Here is a 7,955-nt window from a genome sequence, read left to right as displayed (position 1 = left end):
TAGTGTGATGGTGTGTCCGAACATCATAACTACACCCTATTGGATATGGTGCATACCATGATGTCTCTTATCGAATTACCACTATCGTTTATGGGTTAGGCATTAGAGACAACCGCATTCACTTCAAAAGGGGCACCACGCAATTCCGTTGAGACGACACTGTTTAGAGAAACCTGAGTTGTCGTTTCTTAAAAGTTTGGGGCTGCGATGCTTATGTGAAAAAGTTTCAAGCTGATAAGCTCGAACCCAAAGCGGATAAATGCATCTTCATAGAAAACCCAAAACAGTTGGGTATACCTCCTATTTCAGATCTGGAAGCAAAAGTAATTGCTTCTAGAAACGAGTCCTTTCTCGAGGAAAAGTTTCTCTTGAAAGAATTGAGTGGGAGGATGGTGGAGACTTGATGAGGTTACTGAACCATAACTTCAACTAGTGTGTAGCAAGGCACAGGAAGTTGTTCCTGTGGCACCTACACCAATTGAAGTGGAAGCTTATGATAGTGATCATGAAACTTCGGATCAAGTCACTACCAAACCTCGTAGGACGACGAGGATGCGTAATACTTCAGAGTAGTACGTGATCCTGTCTTGGAAGTCATGTTGTTGGACAACAATAAACCTACGAGCTATGGAGAAGCGATGGTGGGCCCATATTCCGACAAATGGTTAGAAGCCATGAAATCCGAGATAGGACCCATGTATCAGAACAAAGCATGGACTTTGGTGAACTTGCCCGATGATCGGCAAGCCATTGAGATAAATGGATCTTTAAGAAGAAGACGGACATGGACGATAATGTTACCGTCTATGAAGCTCGACTTGTGGAAAAGAGTATTTTCACAAGTTCAAGGAGTTGACTACGATGAGATTTTCTCATCCGTAGCGATGCTTAAGTCCATCGGAATCATATTAGCATTAGCTGCATTTATGAAATCTGGCAGATGGATGTCAAAACAAGTTTCCTTACCAGTTTTCGTAAGGAAAGGTTGTATGTGATACAATCAGAAGGTTTTGTCGATCCTAAGGATGCTAAAAGGTATGCTAGCTCCAGCGATCCTTCCAAGGACTAGAGCAAGCATCTTGGAGTCAGAATATACGCTTTGATGGAGTGATCAAAGTTTTTGGGTTTATACAAAGTTTGTTAGAAACTTGTATTTACAATAAAGTGAGTGGGAGCGGTACAACATTTCTGATAAGTATATGTGAATGACATATTGTTGATCCGAAATGTTGTAAAATTTCTAGAAAGCATAAAGGGTTGTTTGAAAGGAGTTTTTCAAAGGAAGACCTGGATAAAGCTACTTACGTATTGGGCATCAAGATCTATAGAGATAGATCAAGACGCCTGATGATACTTTCAAAGAACGCACACCTTGACATGATTTTGAAAGAGTTCAAAATAGATCAGCAAAGAAGGAGTTCTTGCCTGTGTTACAAGGTGTGAGTATTGAGTAAGACTCAAGACCTAACCACAGCAGAAGAGAGAGAAAGGACGAAGGTCGTCCCCTATGCTTTAGACATAGGCTCTACAGTATGCTATGCTGTGTACCGCACGTGAAGTGTGCCTTGCCATGAGTTGGTCAAGGGGTACAATAGTGATCCGGGAATGGATCACATGACAGCGGTCGAACTTATCCTTATTATCTAGTGGACTAAGGAATTCTCTCGATTATGGAGGTGAAAAGGAGTTCGTCATAAAGGGTTACGTCGATGCGAACTTTGACACTAATCCGGATGACTCTGAGTAGTAAACCGGATTCGTATAGTAGAGCAATTATTTGAAATGGCTCCAAATAGCGTGTGGTAGCATCCACAAGATGAAATAGATATTCGTAAAGCACATACGGATCTGAAAGGTTCAGACCCGTCGACTAATAACCTCTCTCGCAAGCATAACATGATCAAACCAGAACTCATTGAGTGTTAATCACATAGTGATGTGAACCAGATTGTTGACTCTAGTAAACTCTTTGGATGTTGGTCACATGGTGATGTGACCTATGAGTGTTAATCACATGGTGATGTGGACTAGATTATTGACTCTAGTGCAAGTGGGAGACTGTTGGAAATATGCCCTAGAGGCAATAATAAATTGGTTATTATTATATTTCCTTGTTCATGATAATCGTTTATTATCCATGCTAGAATTGTATTGATAGGAAACTCAGATACATGTGTGGATACATAGACAACACCATGTCCCTAGTAAGCCTCTAGTTGACTAGCTCGTTGATCAATAGATGGTTACGGTTTCCTGACCATGGACATTGGATGTCGTTGATAACGGGATCACATCATTAGGAGAATGATGTGATGGACAAGACCCAATCCTAAGCCTAGCACAAGATCGTGTAGTTAGTTTGCTCGGAGCTTTTCTAATGTCAAGTATCATTTCCTTAGACCATGAGATTGTGCAACTCCCGGATACCGTAGGAATGCTTTGGGTGTACCAAACGTCACAACGTAACTGGGTGACTATAAAGGTGCACTACAGGTATCTCCGAAAGTGTCTGTTGGGTTGGCACGAATCGAGACTGGGATTTGTCACTCCGTGTAAACGGAGAGGTATCTCTGGGCCCACTCGGTAGGACATCATCATAATGTGCACAATGTGACCAAGGAGTTGATCACGGGATGATGTGTTACGGAACGAGTAAAGAGACTTGCCGGTAACAAGATTGAACAAGGTATCGGGATACCGACGATCGAATCTCGGGCAAGTAACATACCGATAGACAAAGGGAATTGTATACGGGATTGATTGAATCCTCGACATCGTGGTTCATCCAATGAGATCATCGAGGAGCATGTGGGAGCCAACATGGGTATCCAGATCCCGCTGTTGGTTATTGACCGGAGAGTCGTCTCGGTCATGTCTGCATGTCTCCCGAACCAGTAGGGTCTACACACTTAAGGTTCGGTGACGCTAGGGTTATAGAGATATTAGTATGCGGTAACCCGAAAGTTGTTCGGAGTCCCGGATGAGATCCCGGACGTCACGAGGAGTTCCGGAATGGTCCGGAGGTAAAGATTTATATATGGGAAGTCTTATTTTGGTCGCCGGAAAAGTTTCGCACTTTATCGGTATTGTACCGGGAGTGCTGAAAGGGGTCTGGGGGTCCACCAAGGGGGTCCACCAGCCCCGGGGGGCCACATGGGCTGTAGGGGGTGCGCCTTGGCCTATATGGGTCAAGGGCACCAGCCCCAAGAGGCCCATGCGCCAAGAGATAAGGAAAAGGGAGAGTCCTAAAGAGGGAAGGCACCTCCGAGGTGCCTTGGGGGGGAAGGACTCCTCCCTGGCCGCACCCTTCCTTGGAGGAAGGCCAAGGCTGCGCCCCCCCTCTCCCTTGGCCCTATATATAGTGGGGGGAAGGGAGGGCAGCAATACCTAAGCCCTGGCGCCTCCCTCTCCCTCCCGTGACACCTCTTCCTCCCCGCTTGCGCTTGGTGAAGCCCTGCCGGGATCCCGCTACTTCCACCACCACGCCGTCGTGCTGCTGGATCTCCATCAACCTCTCCTTCCCCTTGCTGGATCAAGAAGGAGGAGACGCTGCTGCTCCGTACGTGTGTTGAACGCGGAGGTGCCGTCCGTTCGACGCTAGGATCATCGGTGATTTGGATCACGACGAGTACGACTCCATCAACCCCGTTCTCTTGAACGCTTCCGCTCGCGATATACAAGGGTATGTAGATGCACTCCCCTTCCCCTCATTGCTATATTACTCCATAGATTGATCTTGGTGATGCGTAGAAAATTTTGAATTTCTGCTACGTTCCCAACACACACATCCTGTTATTCTCCGCCGGCTGCAGAAGCACGCCGCACCAGAACCAGTTAACACTCGTACACCTCTCTGTCCACAACTCCACTGCCGCGTCTTCCATCACCAGCTCGTTGCCGTACGGGGCCTCGCCGTTGTCCACCACCTTGCTGCGCTCGGCGCGGCATGGTCAACGTGGTCAACAAACGAGAGTCATCGAAAGAGGACTGTACGTGGAGAGGCTGACAGTGGGGATGCACCAGGTCCATGGATGCACGCATGCAACCGCCTCCTTATTACGCGAAAATAAAATTATTCCTCCCCCTTAAAGCTGGGACCCACCACGTATATCTTCGCAAGGAAGGAAGTGCCTCTTTATTCCTGCCCCTGATAGCTACGACCCACCAACAACATCTTTGCACGCAAGGAAGTGCCTCCTTATTACGGAAAAAAAATGATTCTGCCCCTGACCGCTAGGACCTGCCAACTATATATTCGCACGCAAGGAAGTGCCTCCTTGTCCTCCTTGACAGTTGGGATCCACCCAGTCAAAGTGTACGTAGCATTGTCTATGTACATACCGGTCGATCGGTCTGTCTGCCACGATGAACCGTGGCCGAGTAAGGAGCGGTAGCTGTTTAGGCAGTCTCGTCTTAATCCTGTGCATATACGATAGCTACGCTACAAAAAGACGGTCATGTACGTACTTACCGGCGTGGTCGGAACAAAGGATATAGTGTCGTGTTCATCGGTAGGCAACCGACTGCGTCGGAATACGTCCTGTTCATCGGGAGCCAACTGGCTTGGACGGAACAGCCGAAACAAGGTCTGGCATACCACAGAATGGAGGAAGTGGCCTTCTGTTCGACTGCCTACGGTCGAAATGGGGTCATGTTCATCAGGATTGGTCTGGCGTACAGCAGAATGGAGGAAACAGACTTCTGTTCGAGTGCCTATGGTCGAAACGGGGTGCTATTGATCGGGAGGGGTGTGGCGTACCGCAAAATGGAGGAAACCGAGTTGTGTTGGAGCGCCTACGGTCGAAACGGGGACCTTTTCATCGGGAGGGGTGTGGCGTACCGCAAAACGGGACTCCATGGGGTCATGTTCATCCACCGTCTACTGCCTCACTCCAGCCTCCACGGGCTATTGTTCATCCACCGTCCACTTCCTCCAGCCTCCACCTACTACTGTTCATCCACCGTCGACTTCCTCATGTCTCCACCAGCTACTTTTCATCCACGGGGTCCTATTCATCCAGCCTCCACCGGCTACTGTTCAACCAGCCCTCCACGGGGTCCTATTCATCCAGCCTCCACCGGCTACTGTTCAACCAGCCCTCCACGGGGTCCTGTTCATCCAGCCTCCACCGGCTACTGTTCAACCAGCCCTCCACGGGGTCCTGTTCATCACCCCACCTCTTGGGTCAGGGTCCTGTTCGTCCAGCGGCAACAACCTCTACTACCACGGGGTCCTGTTCATCTAACCCCCATCAAAAACTATTCATCCAATTCCCAACAACGGTCACTCTTCATCAAGAGGCAGCAGGTTCGATCGGCTGCAGTTAGCAGCAGTAGCAAAGGAATCGCTCGGGTTCAGTTAACAGACAAGGGATCGATCAATCGCTCGGGTTTAGTAACGCGTACCTACTGCAATCTCTCGGGCTCAGTAAGCGATCGCCTCGCTCGGGTTCAGTTAGAGCCCAACCCCTCACACACACACGTGTACGTGTATGAGAGAAACACGCAAACCTCCATGCATCGCTCGGCCCTGACCACTCACCGTAACCGGGAACTCCCCGATATTTTCCTCACCCTCGCTTCTACCACAATTGTTTCCTCATGGACGGCCCAAAGAATGTCATGCAGGCGCGTCTTCTGTCATGATTTTTTGTCATAGAAGTAGGAGCCCACCACATCTATGATGATACGTGCTTTTGTCAAAATTATCATCATAGAAGTGTCATAAGCATGACAGAAAAAAATTAGTTCAGCCCAAAATGTCACGGATGTGTCTTTTTTTGTGGTGCTAGTGGATTTAAGACCCCATCTAGGGAAGATCCTTCATGGATTCAAGGCCTCCTTCATGGAGAGGAACTAGTTACCTCTTGTATCCCCCTTTTTTGGATTTGGAGCTTTGTATCTCTCGTTATGTGTTTGGATCAAGTCAATTTAAGTGTTTTCCTCTTGTGTGTATTTCGGGAACCCCCATCCAAATCATGAAAGATCGGAACCTAGGGTTCCACCCTACATCATCTTGGTATCATGAGCCATGTTGACCACGAATTTGGAGTCCCTACCCCCACTTTCTAGCCTAATTTTGTGTGTTTTTGTCCAATTTCAAAAATCCCCACAAAAAGAGCCATACCATTTTTCGGGATTTGTTGGTTTGATGAGATTTTGTTGATTTTGATCCATGGATTCGTTGTGTTTTGAGTGGATCTACCTGTCCCCCACCTTCCCCACCACGAAATCCATCCCAAATTTTCTTTTCCCCTTCGATTTGGCACCAAAATTTTGAGTTTGGTCTGCCCCAAGTCCATCCCGTACCCAGATCTGAGAATTTTCCCGACAAAAGCAGTGCAACCGCCCCTAAGGCAGTACAACAGTTCGACCATCCCCTGATACTTTCGCCCACACAAAACTGGAACCGCAGGACACTCCAAGAGTGGTACACAACCCTCGCAAGTGGTACAATCGCCCCTCCTAGTTTCAGCCTCGACTGATTGACCGTTTTGACCATAACTAATTCATCCAGAGTTTGATTTTGACGTTCTTTAGCTCGTTTTGAAGGTATTGACATCCCCCATCCCACAAAAATACTTCCAAAATCATTTGACTCCATCAAATTTTTGGAACTTTGGCATCTTTGCCTAGGCCTTCCACCATATCACCCGCATTACCAGCATCGACTTCCGCAACCTAACCCATTTTGTTCCCCATAGCATTAGTGGTTGCTTGACCACCTACATTTCCGCTACCTCAAGTTAACCCAATTTTTATTGAGCTTGTTTGAGTTGAGGGTTGTGTCTCCTAAGGTGTTTCAGCTAGTTAGGGACGGTGACTTCAACTCCGACTCGCATAACCCATCATTACACTTCCGCAATCCCATTGAGCTTCCGAAACCACGACCGCATTCCCCTACCACTGTTTGAAATTTGCCTTTGGAGAATTTGAGTTGTGGTTTTTTCGTTTTCTAGGGTTTTTCGGCTAACTAGGAATAGTTCAACATCGACAACACCGCCGCTCAACTTCGCCAAGGATTAGACATCGACCACCTTCACCATTTTGACACCCTAACCATGAGCAAGAACAGTAACCTCTATATCATCTTGGTGTCATGGTATCCCATCATTGTACATTCTTCTTGTCGTACTATTGTTAACCCCGAGCCATTTTGCGTCACTTGCCTATCGAGACTAGACATTGAGTATTGCCCTCAATGTTACTTGTGCACATTAGTGATCCGTACCTTCCATTGCATACATACCATATCATCTCGGTATCCTCATCTTGTTATCATCATATCATCTCTTGTATCACAAGATTTTTCCCACATATACACAATTGCTATATTGGTTTGTGCATTTCATATAGTGGCCATATAAAAAAGCTTTTAAGCAAAGAGAAAACAAAGAGTTTGTAAGCAATAGCCATAGAATTGCCACATTGCATATCATATACCATCATTGATCATCTTGGATCATCGTGTGTGAAACACCGGGAATCATATAGGTTGTGCATAAGTGTCGTATCCACCTATTGAGCAATCGTGAAAGCGTCTCTCTAGAGTTGTGCAACAAGAGCATTTTCTGTAGTTTCCACATTTTGAGCTCGTTCCTTGGTTGCACGGCCCCATTTATCTATCCGTGTGTGTGTTTCCGCACGCCATTCATTGCTATTGGTATACTTGTTTCACTTGCGAATCTGTGAATCTCTTTCAACATTATTTACTATTGCTAACAATTGCATCAAATTTTTGTGCCACTATTCTCACCAAGCTCCACCAAAAGCTTTACTTGTGTAAGTATGAGAACTGATAAGATCTGGTACCAATTGTGCTATTTCCATAATACATTATTGAGTGATCATTGATCCATCTTCAACATTGGAAAAGGTACATTTGGTCTAGTTCTTTCCTTTCTTCCGCTCACATTTGCTCGAGTCTTGTGATGGATAAGCAAAGCACACCTCCT

Source organism: Aegilops tauschii, chromosome 4 (assembly GCF_002575655.3).
Source record: "Aegilops tauschii subsp. strangulata cultivar AL8/78 chromosome 4, Aet v6.0, whole genome shotgun sequence".
Lineage (NCBI taxonomy): Eukaryota > Viridiplantae > Streptophyta > Magnoliopsida > Poales > Poaceae > Aegilops > Aegilops tauschii.
This window is presented reverse-complemented; position numbering follows the sequence as displayed.